We start from the raw sequence: 20,187 nt of genomic DNA on the forward strand, positions 1-20,187 counted from the left end.
TCTGGTGATAGATATACAGGATGACAATGAATTACGTGTACAACAATAAAATCTGGTGATAGATATACAGGATGACAATGAATTACGTGTACAACAATAAAATCTGGTGATAGATATACAGGATGACAATGAATTACGTGTACAACAATAAAATCTGGTGATAGATATACAGGATGACAATGAATTACGTGTACAACAATAAAATCTGGTGATAGATATACAGGATGACAATGAATTACGTGTACAACAATAAAATCTGGTGATAGATATACAGGATGACAATGAATTACGTGTACAACAATAAAATCTGGTGATAGATATACAGGATGACAATGAATTACGTGTACAACAATAAAATCTGGTGATAGATATACAGGATGACAATGAATTACGTGTACAACAATAAAATCTGGTGATAGATATACAGGATGACAATGAATTACGTGTACAACAATAAAATCTGGTGATAGATATACAGGATGACAATGAATTACGTGTACAACAATAAAATCTGGTGATAGATATACAGGATGACAATGAATTACGTGTACAACAATAAAATCTGGTGATAGATATACAGGATGACAATGAATTACGTGTACAACAATAAAATCTGGTGATAGATATACAGGATGACAATGAATTACGTGTACAACAATAAAATCTGGTGATAGATATACAGGATGACAATGAATTACGTGTACAACAATAAAATCTGGTGATAGATATACAGGATGACAATGAATTACGTGTACAACAATAAAATCTGGTGATAGATATACAGGATGACAATGAATTACGTGTACAACAATAAAATCTGGTGATAGATATACAGGATGACAATGAATTACGTGTACAACAATAAAATCTGGTGATAGATATACAGGATGACAATGAATTACGTGTACAACAATAAAATCTGGTGATAGATATACAGGATGACAATGAATTACGTGTACAACAATAAAATCTGGTGATAGATATACAGGATGACAATGAATTACGTGTACAACAATAAAATCTGGTGATAGATATACAGGATGACAATGAATTACGTGTACAACAATAAAATCTGGTGATAGATATACAGGATGACAATGAATTACGTGTACAACAATAAAATCTGGTGATAGATATACAGGATGACAATGAATTACGTGTACAACAATAAAATCTGGTGATAGATATACAGGATGACAATGAATTACGTGTACAACAATAAAATCTGGTGATAGATATACAGGATGACAATGAATTACGTGTACAACAATAAAATCTGGTGATAGATATACAGGATGACAATGAATTACGTGTACAACAATAAAATCTGGTGATAGATATACAGGATGACAATGAATTACGTGTACAACAATAAAATCTGGTGATAGATATACAGGATGACAATGAATTACGTGTACAACAATAAAATCTGGTGATAGATATACAGGATGACAATGAATTACGTGTACAACAATAAAATCTGGTGATAGATATACAGGATGACAATGAATTACGTGTACAACAATAAAATCTGGTGATAGATATACAGGATGACAATGAATTACGTGTACAACAATAAAATCTGGTGATAGATATACAGGATGACAATGAATTACGTGTACAACAATAAAATCTGGTGATAGATATACAGGATGACAATGAATTACGTGTACAACAATAAAATCTGGTGATAGATATACAGGATGACAATGAATTACGTGTACAACAATAAAATCTGGTGATAGATATACAGGATGACAATGAATTACGTGTACAACAATAAAATCTGGTGATAGATATACAGGATGACAATGAATTACGTGTACAACAATAAAATCTGGTGATAGATATACAGGATGACAATGAATTACGTGTACAACAATAAAATCTGGTGATAGATATACAGGATGACAATGAATTACGTGTACAACAATAAAATCTGGTGATAGATATACAGGATGACAATGAATTACGTGTACAACAATAAAATCTGGTGATAGATATACAGGATGACAATGAATTACGTGTACAACAATAAAATCTGGTGATAGATATACAGGATGACAATGAATTACGTGTACAACAATAAAATCTGGTGATAGATATACAGGATGACAATGAATTACGTGTACAACAATAAAATCTGGTGATAGATATACAGGATGACAATGAATTACGTGTACAACAATAAAATCTGGTGATAGATATACAGGATGACAATGAATTACGTGTACAACAATAAAATCTGGTGATAGATATACAGGATGACAATGAATTACGTGTACAACAATAAAATCTGGTGATAGATATACAGGATGACAATGAATTACGTGTACAACAATAAAATCTGGTGATAGATATACAGGATGACAATGAATTACGTGTACAACAATAAAATCTGGTGATAGATATACAGGATGACAATGAATTACGTGTACAACAATAAAATCTGGTGATAGATATACAGGATGACAATGAATTACGTGTACAACAATAAAATCTGGTGATAGATATACAGGATGACAATGAATTACGTGTACAACAATAAAATCTGGTGATAGATATACAGGATGACAATGAATTACGTGTACAACAATAAAATCTGGTGATAGATATACAGGATGACAATGAATTACGTGTACAACAATAAAATCTGGTGATAGATATACAGGATGACAATGAATTACGTGTACAACAATAAAATCTGGTGATAGATATACAGGATGACAATGAATTACGTGTACAACAATAAAATCTGGTGATAGATATACAGGATGACAATGAATTACGTGTACAACAATAAAATCTGGTGATAGATATACAGGATGACAATGAATTACGTGTACAACAATAAAATCTGGTGATAGATATACAGGATGACAATGAATTACGTGTACAACAATAAAATCTGGTGATAGATATACAGGATGACAATGAATTACGTGTACAACAATAAAATCTGGTGATAGATATACAGGATGACAATGAATTACGTGTACAACAATAAAATCTGGTGATAGATATACAGGATGACAATGAATTACGTGTACAACAATAAAATCTGGTGATAGATATACAGGATGACAATGAATTACGTGTACAACAATAAAATCTGGTGATAGATATACAGGATGACAATGAATTACGTGTACAACAATAAAATCTGGTGATAGATATACAGGATGACAATGAATTACGTGTACAACAATAAAATCTGGTGATAGATATACAGGATGACAATGAATTACGTGTACAACAATAAAATCTGGTGATAGATATACAGGATGACAATGAATTACGTGTACAACAATAAAATCTGGTGATAGATATACAGGATGACAATGAATTACGTGTACAACAATAAAATCTGGTGATAGATATACAGGATGACAATGAATTACGTGTACAACAATAAAATCTGGTGATAGATATACAGGATGACAATGAATTACGTGTACAACAATAAAATCTGGTGATAGATATACAGGATGACAATGAATTACGTGTACAACAATAAAATCTGGTGATAGATATACAGGATGACAATGAATTACGTGTACAACAATAAAATCTGGTGATAGATATACAGGATGACAATGAATTACGTGTACAACAATAAAATCTGGTGATAGATATACAGGATGACAATGAATTACGTGTACAACAATAAAATCTGGTGATAGATATACAGGATGACAATGAATTACGTGTACAACAATAAAATCTGGTGATAGATATACAGGATGACAAAATGAATTACGTGTACAACAATAAAATCTGGTGATAGATATACAGGATGAAAATGAATTACGTGTACAACAATAAAATCTGGTGATAGATATACAGGATGACAAAATGAATTACGTGTACAACAATAAAATCTGGTGATAGATATACAGGATGACAAAATGATTTACGTGTACAACAATAAAATCTGGTGATAGATATACAGGATGACGATGAATTACGTGTACAACAATAAAATCTGGTGACTGGGTATTTTTAATCATTTTGGAAAAAAAAGCTGAATCTGAGAATGCATAATTATCTTCATTTGTCGTTTAAATTATTTATTGGACATTTTCAAGATCGTCACTGGACGATCACCTAGATTACCTATTACACTGACAAAGATGCAACATGTTAGCGGGGCTTCTTTTGATTCGCGTGAATAAGGACATAAACCGATTTGAAAATTTAGTCTACACTACTACATGGTTTAAAACGTATCAACCATAGCAATCTATATGTTGAAAAAAGAGCCCTGCTAATGGAATTTGATGAAAGAAGTTGACGGGACGCGTCTTTGAGTATCTTGAATACGGCAAGGTTTCCTAAACAAACAAATATCATTAAAAACATATTCCTACAGAACAACGTGAATGTTATCTCTGTTACAACCGGTAAGAAAGGTTCATTATTGGTAATAAACACCGTTCATTGTAATATCGTAGAAAGCATCTATATATATATTTAACCACTTTCCTGTAGAGCAGTGTCAACAATATATGGCAGTGGTATTTATTTAGGATTATATGCCATTTTAAGGAAGTAAATAAAAGAAGTGAGCAAATCAAGATAATGTTATTGCAGCTATAAAAATGATCTAATTCGTGTAAAGATATGTCTTTATTTTTTGTAAACGCAGAATGAAACTAAATAAAATAAAAATAGTAAATTATGGACAAAAATTTCAAAAGTATATCAATTGTTCAGAATATCTTATTAAATATTACCAATAACACAATTTTATCATGAAAATACAATAACATATGGATACAACATATCAACAGAAGATCAGTCTATATCCATCTAAAGTCGGAACAAGGGCGACTTCAAAGGATATGAAACATTTGAAATAAACTTGCAGTTTGCATGGCTTTCGACAACGCCGAGCATTCAAACACACGGTCTGCCGCATCAAGGATTGCAAAATACGAAATATATATATATTTATTTATTATCGTCTAAATCAGCAAAATTTCCATTATTTGATTAAACAAAACAACATTTTAAATTATCAGCATCATCAGCGTCATGTACCGAATAGGATGGCAAATGACCTTAATAAACGCATCCGTCTTGTGTAAAGATATTTCAATATACTTTTTTTTCTAAAAAAATGTTACTTTTGTTGTGAGATTTTCTTAGATCCTTTACCGTATATTGATATCAGGTAGATCCAGGTAGAGAGTGGTGACGTCATGTCCCTCGAGTATATTGATAGTAGGTAGATCCAGGTAGAGAGTGGTGACGTCATGTCCCTCGAGTATATTGATAGTAGATAGATCCAGGTAGAGAGTGGTGACGTCATGTCCCTCGAGTATATTGATATCAGGTAGATCCAGGTAGAGAGTGGTGACGTCAGACCGATACCTCAGTTTGATGTCCCTAGAGAAGATTAATTGTGAGGCTGTGTTGTTTCCGACAGATCCAGTTAGTTTAAGGAAGACTTAATCCCACAGGTGATCAATCGTTTCCTTTGTGACTTGTTATTGTTACGAAATCTGTATACCTGTCTCCAGATCGTTGCTGAGATTTATAACAAGCGAACACACTCGTTTATCATTCTACCATCTGTTTCTAAAAAGTGCACGCTGATTTAAATCACTTTTCCTTTACATTTCTGTAACTGATCGTTGTTGAGGTGTTTAACTGTTCTTTGGGTTTTTTTTCCCTGTTCTTTGATACTTTTAGTTGATTTTGGTTCACTTTTGTTCTTAAACTCGTTTTACAGGGTTTTTAACCTTTTTTTACTGGTTATATACTCGTTATACTATTCTTTAACTCGTATTAATTTTACTGATTTTTATATACTTTGACCCATTTCACTGTTATGTGATTTGTTTGACCGGAAGCTTTTGGTCTATTCAAATTTTTGGTTTAATTTAATTTCCTTCGATTAATTTTTCAATTCGTTTGTTTTTGTTGATATTTGTTATTTTACTGTAATTCTTTTATAGTTTTTCAGTTTAGTTTTCTATTCCTTGATTTTATTAAACAGTATTTTAACGCATTTTATTCGATTTTTCTGCGATTTGTGTAACTTTTCATTGGTTTATTTTACTGTTTTTAGGTTTATTTTATCATTTTTTGTTTATTTTACTGTTCATTTGTTTAGTTAACTGTTAATAAGTATATTTTTTATCCTTTTTATACGCCCGTCAAATTTGACGGGAATATTATGGTATGGGTTTGTCTGTCCGTCCGTCCGGCGTAAACTTTTGTTTGTCCGGCAATCTCCTCCTACATTTTTCGACCGATCTCTTTGAAACTTGGTATACATTATAATCATGATATGAAGTTGTGTCTCCCATAAAAGAATTTTGATTCGACAATTTTTCCAAAGGTTATTGCCCTTTGTTCATTTCAATATTCGATTTTTTGTCCGGCAATCTCCTCCTACATTTTTTGATGGATTTATTTGAAACTTAGTAGGCTAAATAATCATGATATGTTGTTGTGTTTTCTTGAAATGAATTTTGATTCGAAAATTTTTTGCAAAAGTTATTGCCCTTTGTTCATTTCAGTATTTGATTTTTTGTCCGGAGATTTTCTCCTACATTTTTTATAGCATGTCAGCTTACCACTCTTAGAATGATGCAGATCTTATTTCAATGTAAGAAAGTACATAACACTATATGGCATTCGACGGGCGTATATTGTTCCGCCCTGTGGTACTCTTGTTATGTTTATATTCCTAACTATTGGTCAATTTTACTGTTCATTGAGATATCCTATCGTTTTCAGGTTTACTATACTGTATTTATATTTATTTTACTGTTTTTATATTTATCTGAATATTTATATATTATTTTACTGTTTTAAGCTCACTTGGCACTTCGTGCCAAGTGAGCTTATGCCGTGGTGCGGCGTCCGTCCGTCCGTCCGTCGTCCGTCGTCCGTCCGTCCGTCGTCCGTCCGTCCGTCCGTCCGTCGTCCGTCCGTCGTCCGTCCGTCGTCCGGCGTCAATATTTTACCTTAAACGACTTCTTAATAACCGAAAGGCCTAGGGTGATGATATTTGGCCAGAAGCAAACTGGGATGAAGGGCTACCAAGGTTGTTCAAATAAATGACCTTCATCTATTTTCAAGGTCACAGGGGTCAAATATGTTAAAAAATTTAAACAACTTCTTCTCAATAACCAAACTGCCCAGGGAGATGATATTTGGTCAGTAGCATGCTAGGGTGAAGGGCTACAAAGTTTGTTCAAATGAATGACCTTCAATTATATTCAAGGTCACAGGGGTCAATTGTCTTAAAAAAACCTTTAAATAACTTCTTCTGAATAACCAAAATGCCTAGGGTGATGATATTTGGCCAGTAGCATGCTGAGATGAAGGGCTACAAAGTTTGTTCAAATGAATGACCTTTACCCATATTCAAGGTCACAGGGGTCAAATATGTTAAAAACTTGAAACAACTTCTTCTCAATAACCAAACTGCCCAGGGTGATGATATTTGGCCAGTAGCTAGCTGAGATGAAGGGCTACAAAGTTTGTTCAAATGAATGACCTTCACCCATATTCAAGGTCACAGGGGTCAAATATGTTAAAAACTTTAAACAACTTCTTCTGAATAACCAAAATGCCCTGGGTGATGATATTTAGTCAGTAGCATACTAGGATCAAGGGCTACCAAGTTTGTTTAAATGTATGACCTTGAATCATATTCAAGGTCACAAGGAGCAAATATGTTTAAAATATTTCAACAACTTGTTCTGAATAACCAAAAGGCTCAGGATGTTGATATTTAGTTAGTAGCATATGCTGGGATCAAGGACTACTATGTTTGTTAAAGTGAATGACTTTGACTTATATTCAAGGTCACAGGGGTCAAATTTGTTTAAAATCTTTAAACAGCCTCTTATGAATAACCATGGGTCCCAGGATGTTTATACTTTGCAAGTTTCATCCTGAGATGAAAGGCTATACAATGTGTTCAACATAATGACTTTGTTCGACTTTCAATCACAGGGGTGAAATGTTTTGAAAAAAATTAACAGGGTCTTTTGAACAAATTTTAATCATAAATACTGATATTTTGCCTGTAGCTTTATTTTAGATCACTTTAAGGTTACAAGTGTGAGTTTTATACCAGGTGAGCGATGCAGGCCCATTGGGCCTCTTGTTATGTTTATTTTCCTTTTAAGCTCACCTGATATTTGGTTTGTAGTTATGCATGGATGAAGGGCTATCAAGTATGTTCAAATGAATGACATTGACCCTTTTTCAAGGTCACAGGGGTCCAATGTGTTAAAATCTTCAAACGACTTCTTCTTAAAACCAAGAGGCATAGGATACCGATATTTGGCCAGTAACATGCTGGGATGAAGGGCTACCAAGTTTGTTTAAATGAATTACCTTGACCCACTTTTAAGGTCACAAAGGTCAAATATGTTTAAAACATTTAAGCAACTTCTTCTGAATAACAAGGAGGCCTAGGATAATAATATTTGGTCAGTAATTTGCTGGGATGAAGGGCTACCACTTTTGTTCAAATGAATAACCTTGACCCACTTTCAAGGTCACAGGGGTCAAATGAGTTAAAATCTTCAAACAACTTCTTCTCAATAGCCAAAGGCCCAGGTTATTGATATTGGGTCTGTAGCATACAAGGATGAAGGACTACCAAGTTTGTTCACATAATTACCTTGACCCACTTTCAAGGTCACATGGGTCATATGTTTAAAATCTTCAAACGACTTCTTCTCAGTAACCAAAAGGCCCAGGGTACTGATATTGGGCCCGTAGCATGCTAGGATGAAGGGCTACCAAGTTTGTTCAAATGAATGACATCGACCCTTTATCAAGTAACAGGGGTCAAATGAGTTAAAATCTTCAAACAACTTCTTCTCAATAACCAAAGGCCCAGGTTATTGATATTGGGTCTGTAGCATACAAGGATGAAGGACTACCAAGTTTGTTCACATAATTACCTTGACCCACTTTCAAGGTCACATGGGTCATATGTTTAAAATCTTCAAACGACTTCTTCTCAGTAACCAAAAGGCCCAGGGTACTGTAATGGGCCTGAAGCATGCTAGGATGAAGGGCTACCAAGTTTGTTCAAATGAATGACATCGACCCTTTATCAAGGTCACAGGGGTCAAATGTGTTAAAATCTTCAAACGGCTTCTTCATAATAACCAAAAGGCCCAGGATACTGTTATTGGGCCTGTAGCATGCTAGGATGAAGGGCTACCAAGTTTGTTCAAATGAATGACATCGACCCTTTATCAAGGTCACAGGGGTCAAATGAGTTAAAATTTTCAAACAACTTCTCAATAACCAAAAGGCCCAGGTTATTGATACTGGGTCTGTAGCATACTAGGATGAAGGACTACCAATTTTGTTCACATGAAATACCTTGACCCACTTTCAAGGTCACATGGGTCATATGTTTAAAATCTTCAAACGACTTCTTCTCATTAACCAAAAGGCCCAGGGTACTGATATTGGGCCTGTAGCATGCTAGGATGAAGGGCTATCAAGTTTGTTCAAATGAATGACATCGACCCTTTATCAAGGTCACAGGGATCAAATGTTTAAAATCTTCAAACAACTTCTTCTCATTAACCAAAAGGCCCAGGTTATTGATATTGGGTCTGTAGCATACTAGGATGAAGGACTACCAAGTTTGTTCACATGAATTACCTTGACCCATTTTCAAGGTCACATGGGTCATATGTTTAAAATCTTCAAACGACTTCTTCTCAGTAACCAAAAGGCCCAGTATACTGATATTTGGTTTGTAGTTATGCATGGATGAAGGGCTATCAAGTTTGTTCAAATGAAGGACATCGACCCTTTATCAAGGTCACAGGGATCAAATGTTTAAAATCTTCAAACAACTTCTTCTCAGTAACCAAAAGGCCCAGGATACTGATATTGGGCCTGTAGCATACTAGGATGAAGGACTACCAAGTTTGTTCACATGAATTACCTTGACCCACTTTCAAGGTCACATGGGTCATATGTTTAAAATCTTCAAACGACTTCTTCTCAGTAACCAAAAGGCCCAGGGTACTGATATTTGGTTTGTAGTTATGCATGGATGAAGGGCTATCAAGTTTGTTCAAATGAAGGACATCGACCCTTTATCAAGGTCACAGGGATCAAATGTTTAAAATCTTCAAACAACTTCTTCTCAGTAACCAAAAGGCCCAGGATACTGATATTGGGCCTGTAGCATACTAGGATGAAGGACTACCAAGTTTGTTCACATGAATTACCTTGACCCACTTTCAAGGTCACATGGGTCATATGTTTAAAATCTTCAAACGACTTCTCAGTAACCAAAAGGCCCAGGGTACTGATATTGGGCCTGTAGCATGCTAGGATGAAGGGCTATCAAGTTTGTTCAAATGAATGACATCGACTCTTTATCAAGGTCACAGGGATCAAATGTTTAAAATCTTCAAACAACTTCTTTTCAGTAACCAAAAGGCCCAGGATACTGATATTGGGCCTGTAGCATGCTAGGATAAAGGGCTACCAAGTTTGTTCAAATGAATGACATCGACCCTTTATCAAGGTCACAGGGGTCAAATGAGTTAAAATCTTCAAACAACTTCTTCTCAATAACCAAAAGGCCCAGGTTATTGATATTGGGTCTGTAGCATACTAGGATGAAGGATTACCAAGTTTGTTCACATGAATTACCATGACCTATTTTCAAGGTCACATGGGTCATATGTTTAAAATCTTCAAACGACTTCTTCTCAGTAACCAAAAGGCCCAGTGTACTGATATTTAGTTTGTAGTTATGCATGGATGAAGGGCTATCAAGTTTGTTCAAATGAATGATATTGACCCTATTTCAAGGTCACAGGGGTCAAATGTGTTAAAATCTTCAAACGGCTTCTTCATAATAACCAAGAGGCATAGGATACCGATATTTGGCTAGTAACATGCTGGGATGAAGGGCTACCAAGTTTGTTTAAATGAATTACCTTGACCCACTTTTAAGGTCACAAAGGTCAAATATGTTTAAAACATTTAAGCAACTTCTTCTTAATAACCAAAATGCCTTGGATGATGCTATTTGGCCAGTAACATGCTTGGATGAAGGGCTACTAAGTTTGTTCAAGCAAATGACATTCACCCATTTTTAAGGTCACAGGGGTCAAATATGTTTAAAAAGTTGTAAACAACTTTTCTGAATTATCAAGAGGCCTAGGGTTATGATATTTTGCCAGATAGATGCTGGGATGAAGGGCTACCAAGTTTGTTCAAATGAATTACCTCCACTCATATTCAAGGTCATAGGGATCAAATATGTTTAAATCATTAAATGAATATTCAAAAGGTCCAGGGTAATGATATTTAGCCAGAAGTATGCTGGGACGGAACGCTATAAACTCTGTTCAACTTAATGCCCTTGTTCGACTTTCAATGTCACAGGCGTCATATGTTTAAATCATTTAATAGATTCAAATGAATCGAACACAGATATTTTGACTGTAGCTGTATATAAGTCCATTTTTAAGATTAAAAGTGTTAGATAAATACCAGGTGAGCGATTCAGGCCCATTGGGCCTCTTGTTTATATTTATTTTACTGTTTTTATGTTTATTTTACTGTTTTTAGCTCACCTGGCCCGAAGGGCCATGTGAGCTTATGCCGTACTGCGGCGTCCGGCGTCCGGCGTCCGGCGTCCGTCCGTCAACTTTTTCTTTTGAACGACTTGTTCTGAAGAACTTTAGGCCTAGGGTCATGATATTTGGCCAGTAGGTACCTGAGATGGAGTGTAGACCAGCAGTGCAAATAATTTTCACAGTTACAGTTATGAGGTCAAAGGTCAACTTTAAGTGCAAGTCGGGAGTCAAAGGGCAATATGAGTTAAAAGCTTTAACATTAAAATTTCAAGTTTCAAACAACAATATCTTCAGAACCGTTTAAGAGATGTTAAAATGTCTTATGTTCTAGTTACCAAAATTGGTCTTAAGTTACCTATATGTCAGTTGCATGTAACAAAAGAAACAGGTGAGCGATACAGGCCCTCTGGACCTCTTGTTCTATTTATTTTACTGTTTTTAGCTCACCTGCCCGAAGGGCAAGTGAGCTTATGTCATGGTGCGGCGTCCGTCGTCCGTCGTCCGTCCGTCCTCGTCCGTCAACTTTTCCCTTAAACAACTTCTTAAGAACGGACAGGCCTAGAGTCATGCTATTTGACTGAAAGCTTTGTTTGTAGGAGCCCGACAAAGTTTGAGAACGAAAATGACCCTGACCTACTTTCAAGGTCACAGGGGTCAAATATGTCAAAAGCTTCAAACGACTTCCTCTGGTACTAAAAGGTATAGAATCTTCATATTTGGCTGGTGGCTTCCTGGGATAGAGCCCAACAACGTTTGAGATGAAAATTAGTTTAACTTACTTTCAAGGTCACAGCAGTCAAATATGTCAAATGCTTCAAACGACTTCTTCTGAAGAACTGAACGGTATAGCATCTTTATATTTGATTGATGGCTTCCTGGGATAGTGCCCAGCAAAGTTTGAGGATGAAAATGACCTTGATCTTCTTTCAAGGTCACAGGATTTAAATGTGTCAAACACTTCAAACGACATCTTCTGAAGAACTGAAAGGTATAGAATCTTTATATTTGGCTTGTGGCTTCCTGGGATAGAGCCCGACAAAGTTTGAAAACAAAACTGACATTGACTTACTTTCAAGTTCACAGGAGTCAGATATGTCTAATGCTTAAAACGGCTTCTATTGAAGAACTGAAAGTTACAGAACCTAAATAGTTGGATTGTAGCTTTCTTGGAAAGAGCCCAACAAAGTTTGCGAATGAAAATGATCTTGACCCACTTTTAAGGTCACATGAGGCAGATATGTCAAACACTTACAACGACTTCTTCTTAAGAACTGCAAGGTATAGAACCTTAATATTTGGCTGGTTATTTCCTGGGTAGGAGCCTTACAAAGTTTGCGAATGAAAATCACCCTGGCCTACTTTCAAGGTCACAGGAGTCAGATATGTCTAACGCTTAGAACAATTTCTTCTGAAGAACTGGAAGGTATAGAATCTTAATATTTGGCTGGTTTTTTCCTGGGAAAGAGCCAAATAAAGTTTGCGAATGCAAATGACGTTGACTTACTTTTAAGGTCACAGCGTTCAAATATGTCAAACGGTTCAAACTACTTCTTATGAAGAATTAAAATTCATGAAATTATAATATTTGGCTGGTGACTTCCTGGGATAGAGATCAACAAAGTTTGCGAATGAAAATGACCTCAACCTTCTTTAGAGGTCACAGTGGTCAACATCATTTTAAAGGATTTGCTTAAGAACTAAAAGGAATGGATTCATAAGATTTGGCTGGTTGCTTTTTGGAATAGAGTAACCAATTTGAGAAGGAAAATGACATTGACCTACTAACATGGTCACAGGGGAAAATATGTCAAGCAACTTCTGAAGGAGAATCAAATAGCATAGAATCTTATAATAATATTTTGCTGGTAGTTTCAACAGATGGAGCCAACAAAGTTTGCGAGGGAAACATTTTTAGTGCAATATAATATTTAATGAGAATATTTTGCTATGACTGCTATATTCAGGTGAGCGATACAGGCCCTCTTGGGCCTCTTGTTTATATTTATTATACTGTTTTTATATTTAATTTACTATAATTATTTTACTGTTTTTATATTTATTTTACTGTTTTTATATATATCTTACTTACTGTTTTTATATTTATTTTACTGTTTTTATACTTATTTTACTGTTTTTATACTTATTTTACTGTTTTTACCATGTGACCTTCAAAGCAGGTCAAGGTAATTTTTATTCACAAACTGTATCCCGGGAATCCACCAGCCAAATATAAAGTTTCTATGCCAGTAGGTTCTTCAGAAGAAGTCGTTTAAAGAGTTTGACATATTTGACCCCTGTGACCTTGAAAGCAGGTCAATGTCATTTTCTTTCACAAACATTGTTGGGCTCTATCCCAGGAAGCCACCAGCAAAATATAAAGATTCTATACCTTTTAGTTCATCAGGAGAAGTCGTTTAAAGATTTTGACATATTTGACCCCTGTGACCTTGAAAGTAAGTCAATGTCATTTTCATTTAAAGGAAAAGCTGACGGACGACACCGGACGACGAACAGGCAGGTGAGCTAAAAATCAAACAAGTTCTTCCGAATAACCATGACACTTAGAGTAATCATGAGTGGCCAGTAGGTACCTCAGATGGAGTACTCAAATAAATGACCTTGACCTTGGAGGTGGGTCAATGAAACAGTGGTAAAATATCTTAAAAAAACAGTTATTAGTCTGGAACAGCCAAGAAGACTCAATATGTGGAAATATTGGCAAAATTACTACTTTAAATATTTTGGATTATACACATGAATGTTTACTGAAGAAACACTTGATGAACAGGATCCACAGGTTTCAGGGATTTGTGAGAATCAAACGAAATAGTTCTATCTCTTACCACTGATGTTCATGTCTCACAAAATCAAACAATTATCTTTACTTAAAGGGACACGATCTAAATACATTGTCCTTAAAGGGACATGATCTAAATACATTGTCCTGCTCTTTAAATGGGTATAATCTGAATACGCATATCTTTTAAAAATTACCTTTTACTATGGAACGCCATAGCTGTCACATATGGCATACACATACTATATGAATTGATATTTTCATTATATTATATGCTTTTATCATTATTTTATTCGATTTTATCATTATATTATTTGATATCATCATTATATTATTTGATTTCATCATTACGTGATTTGATTTTATCATTACATTATATGATGCACTCCTTATTTTATTCGATTTTATCATTATATTATTTCATATCATCATTATATTATTTGATTTCATCATTATGTGATTTGATTTTATCATTACATTATATGATGTCATCATTATTTTATTCGATTTTATCATTATATTATTTCATATCATCAATATATTATTTGATTTCATCATTATGTGATTTTATTTTATCATATGATTTGGTTTTCATTGTATTGTAAGATTTCATCATTATATTATTTTATTTATTTTTATAAACTTCTTAACCAGACTTCATTTTATAGACTTAATGTATTGTCCATAAAAAGTTTTTTTCAAACTTATGTCTATCACGAAAAGTTACAAACTGATTACTGCAGGACTGCGGGTGATTTGTAGTGTATCAAACAAAGCAATCATGTTCTCTGCTGTGTAGAACAAAGGGAGTCCCGCTAATGGAAATATGATCAAAGTAATTCACAAGCCACGTCGAACTATTATCAGGATGTTTGGTAATTACTTGGTTGCCAAGAAACGATATTTGTTTGTTTTTGAAACGAGAAGATCGACGCTTTCCTGTAGCTGTCTTCCTTACAGCTGGTTTAGTGAGAGATAGACGCGTTCCTGTAGCTGTCTTCCTTACAGCTGGTTTAGTGAGAGATAGACGCGTTCCTGTAGCTGTCTTCCTTACAGCTGGTTTAGTGAGAGATAGACGCGTTCCTGTAGCTGTCTTCCTTACAGCTGGTTTAGTGAGAGATAGACGCGTTCCTGTAGCTGTCTTCCTTACAGCTGGTTTAGTGAGAGATAGACGCGTTCCTGTAGCTGTCTTCCTTACAGCTGGTTTAGTGAGAGATAGACGCGTTCCTGTTGCTGTCTTCCTTACAGCTGGTTTAGTTAGAGATAGACGCTTTCCTGTAGCTGTCTATGCTTATACAGTAGTGTCACCATTAGTATGCTTTTCTAGAGGTGCTTTTTAACTGTGCAAACGACCTTAAATATATGCTTGCTTTGACACAAATATAGACCTTGACCTTGAAGGGACCTTGTCCAGTGTTAAAGTATTCGACAAATACTGCTGGCTAATTGACGCTTCAGATGTTTGTAAGGTGACGTCGACACCCTAGGGAGATGGCCTTGGTTTTAGCTTTATGTGTTATAGACGGTCATTGGTTATCTCCCTTGTCACCTCGCCGCAGTGCTCCGGGCCGAAACGCCACATGTTATGGTCGGCAGTAAATAAATCATGCTTTGTCCTTGCTAAGCCGTACACAAACACCGGTTAAGGTATACTACACAACTTTGTTTAAAACAACAAGCTTGCTTACAAACTACACAAAACAGATTCAAATTGTTGTCGCTAGATTAGATTTACCGCTGATTGGCCTAACTAAAATTGACAGAATCACAAGCTGGCACAACATTCGTTTTGTGGTCATAAATGAGAAATGTGTCATTCTATAAACACATAGAAATAATACACACTCTTAATAGGACGTCAAAGCCTATGAAACCAAACTGACGTATTACGTCACTTCCTTTTTGAGCTCATGAATTATTTAAATATTTGACTTACAATGCTTTCATTTATTAACATGTCAATACTTGGAATTTATTTGACCCGTGATGGGCACATCCGAAGGTCATGATAGTAAAGAGCTGTTTAGGAGTTAAGATCAAATTAAGACATGGGTGCCGGGGTTGTATGTTGGTGTATTTGCTTCCTTAGGATAACTCGGATCTGCTACCTCACTGAAATAACATACCGAAAACACCCAACCCATGCAGGCTCATACCTCAAAGAATCAACACCTAACAAGGGCTAGCTACGCTCCTACCAGTCACATAATACTGACAACGGATTAACAGTTGTTAAACAGGGATTTACAATTGCCAGATTTTGGTATGTCAAGGGCATTGGGACATAACCAATTGCCTCTCCACTTGGGCGAACGTTCAACAACGATGTCAAAATGGGGTATTGCCAAACAAGGCACAAGGAAGCGAAATAAAGATCTCAAAAGTTGCAATGAGAGCAACAGATTCACGTTGGTCACTTCGGTGTCCAAAGCAAAGGACATGAAACCAAACCCCCAACTCTCCGAGGGATTCCCACATTAGTCACCGCTTCCAACATGCAGTGGGAAACAGCAGGTATATTTTGTTAATCATTCCCCGACATGCAGTGGTGTAGCACGTCGGTGTATACTGATCAACAATCATTGGCTTGTCGTAACAAACACAGTACTAGGTCTTATTCTCTTTTCTACTTGTCTACTTGACTCTTCATAATAACATCCGGGAACTTTACCTTCCCTAACGACCACAGAAGCCTATAAAACGTGACTGCAAAGTAATTACATGTTGTTGCTGTTACCTTGACATTGGCGTGCTATCAAGTCTACACGGACGGTCACGTGACTTATTTCCACCCCCGACGGATGCAAGATCCACGGCTAAACCATCTTCGTATAAAACGATGAGATCACGCGCGCGAGAGGACTTGCCGTATACAGACAGCACGCGCGAGTGGACTGACCGTATACTGACATCACGCGCGAATGACCATTGATGACCATGTGTACATGTCTTTTAACTGACTTTTCCAGCAATTTGTAATCACACTCAGTACCAGCCGGCGTATTGCTTCTTGTCAGTGGGTGTTCATTGTCAGAAATTCTCACAAAATCACAGGAACGAATATATTAAGAAGATGCCATTAAGGCCTGTATCGCTCTTTCTTTTGTTATCTAAATCGCAGGCCCCCACATGATCTACATCCTACCAGTATACAAAAACAGATACCAAAGTCCAAAGGACCAAGAATGTTATATATATGTATATGATCAAGGAAATACGGATGAGCTCCGTATATATACTTATATGGGCTCGCAGTAATTCCATGTTATGACATTAGGACCAATTCCCAAGGGGTGGGGCAAAATCCCTGGAACTACCCTGGTAGCATGATTGTGTTCATCGTTTTTATTTCTGTTATTAGTGTTATAAATGAATGACATGATCGAGGGACAAAATGCCAATGGGCGAAGCTGGACCTGGAACCTATGGTAGTATCATTATTGTTTTCGTCTCCTCATACGCAGGAATTGTATATCAAGCCATATAGTTATGGAGTTGGGATCTTATCAGTATCTATGTAATGACACAGGGACTAAATCTGAGGGGTCGAAGCAGGACGCCGGGACTTATCCTGGTAGCATGGGTTTGTTCACCGATTCGTGCCCATTATCTGTGTATTTGGTTATAAAGCTTGGACCCAACCCCCTCGACTCCCGTCTTTCTGGGGGCACAGTTATCATGTATACAACATATCATTATGCCCTGCACAAATTATATTTCAAACAAAACATGGTAATAATCGGATCTGTCGTTTGGTTGGATTGGGCTCATATGGTATAAATTACGAAGCTTTTCATGAGAAGTAGGCTTTTTAAGAATAAACTTACTAATCTTGCACTCCTCGGATGAAGCAATTTATGTTCATACAACATTTTAATTGTCATACTGGTTTTAATTCTAAAATTATTTAAATCCATTCAACCATTCATGAGAAGTAGTCTTTTGAAGGTGGAATTCCACGTGTTTGCCCCTATAGGGTGCTGTGTCTCAGCCCCCAAAGGGACCACATCCTCTCCTATTCAACATTTGATTCTCTGGTCCTATGATGCAATATAGCTGATTTTGTTGAAATGTTTTCAGTCGCTCGAGAACAATATTGTTTTGAAGGGAAAGGTTTACAAACGACGGAGAACGAATGCTGCGCCATGTCATAATTATTATCACTAGCACTTCTCGCCAGATCTGCTAAAACAGGAACGGAATATTCTAAAAACGAAACAGGCCGTATGAAAAAACCAGATCGATTTGAAAAATGGAACGTGAAGTATTAAAAACGCACCATACATACAATAACGGAACAGGATATATATCCAAAACAGAATGGGTTATAATAACGTTAGTTTTTAAGATGCATATTTGTCTTTAATGCGAAACCGAATGCATTTCCTTTCCTTATCGTATCCTTACTTGTCTTTTGGCAGTGTTGTGATCATAATTGAACATTTACCTCTTTTACTGACGTATACGTGGTGTAGAAATGGAACGAAAGGGGACTGTTTTCTTCTAAAATAATATCTGTTCGTTTAAAATCAATCATAACAATATTTAGTGTCTGTCAGCCATAACAGTTGTCCTAACAGCCGAACATACAAATATCCGGAATGAGATCAGGACAAATATCCGGAATGAGATCAGGACAAATATCCGGAATGAGATCAGGACAAATATCCGGAACGAGATCAGGACAAATATCCGGAATGAGATCAGGATAAAACGTCGCACTCTATGGTAGCACCGTCCGTGGAAATAAATCATACATCTGTTTCTTTAGTATTCTGTATCTGTACTTTTCCTGTCAGGAAAGAACTTCCGCGCGTCAGTGCGTGCCTCTTCACTCACAACTTGTTTGGAACTCTTTGTTTCAGGACACGACTGGATGTTATTGATTTTCACCAGATTTACGGATGAAGGACAAACTTAATACTGGTGTCTTAGTGTTTTAAGGACGTGAGTGTCAGGCCTGGGTGAGACTGACAAGGATCTGGAGACACAATTTAAAACGTCCAGGATAATTCACTGAAGTATGGCGGGTAGAAATTACAAGATATTCTTTTGTGGTGAATTTGAACGTTAATAATTCACGTATAATATCTGATATGGACAAATTCAGGGAATAGCGAACGGTGAATGACATCAACAGTCAGATTTGGGAAATTTTCAGCGAGGAAAACCGTGGACTGCTCCGGGAAATATTGGCCTAAAATGGGAAGAATCAATCGTAACTATCGTTAACCATTTTTGCAAAGACATCGGAACCCCCTCACACCTGGCTATCGGTTGTCATAACGATGCTTTAGGCGGTTATATATTATCCGTGTATATTTTTACTGAAGTAAACCTTATCTATGACACAGAAGATTCGTCTTTCTTATATATGCCTGTCTTACAAGTGGTTGGTATTGTTACGGCTTAGAACCATGTCCTCTGACAATTATCATTCCAGTATACTAAAACATGCAATAAAATCCAAAGAACAAAAACAGAACAGTAAAAAATGATCAATGATCTCAACCTACATAACGTGTTCGCCATCTTCCTGTAGGTCTATATATATGGTGGTTACGTGAGATCTCCATTAGTCTCTGTTTCATGCTACCCTTCCCTGTGGTGTCATGGCTTTAAACAATCTCCTACAGTTCTTTCTCAAACGTTCTCCGCCACGCCAGCCTTTCCAGGATTGCTCGTCTCCAGGTGGCGCCCATTTTGCAAATATTACATTAGTTGATTTATCAAAGTCGTATTTTTTGTTAAAAGTAGATTACTGTTAATCATCTCATCTTCGCGTGTACT

This window comes from Mizuhopecten yessoensis, unplaced genomic scaffold (genome assembly GCF_002113885.1).
Source record: "Mizuhopecten yessoensis strain PY_sf001 unplaced genomic scaffold, ASM211388v2 scaffold2159, whole genome shotgun sequence".
NCBI lineage: Eukaryota > Metazoa > Mollusca > Bivalvia > Pectinida > Pectinidae > Mizuhopecten > Mizuhopecten yessoensis.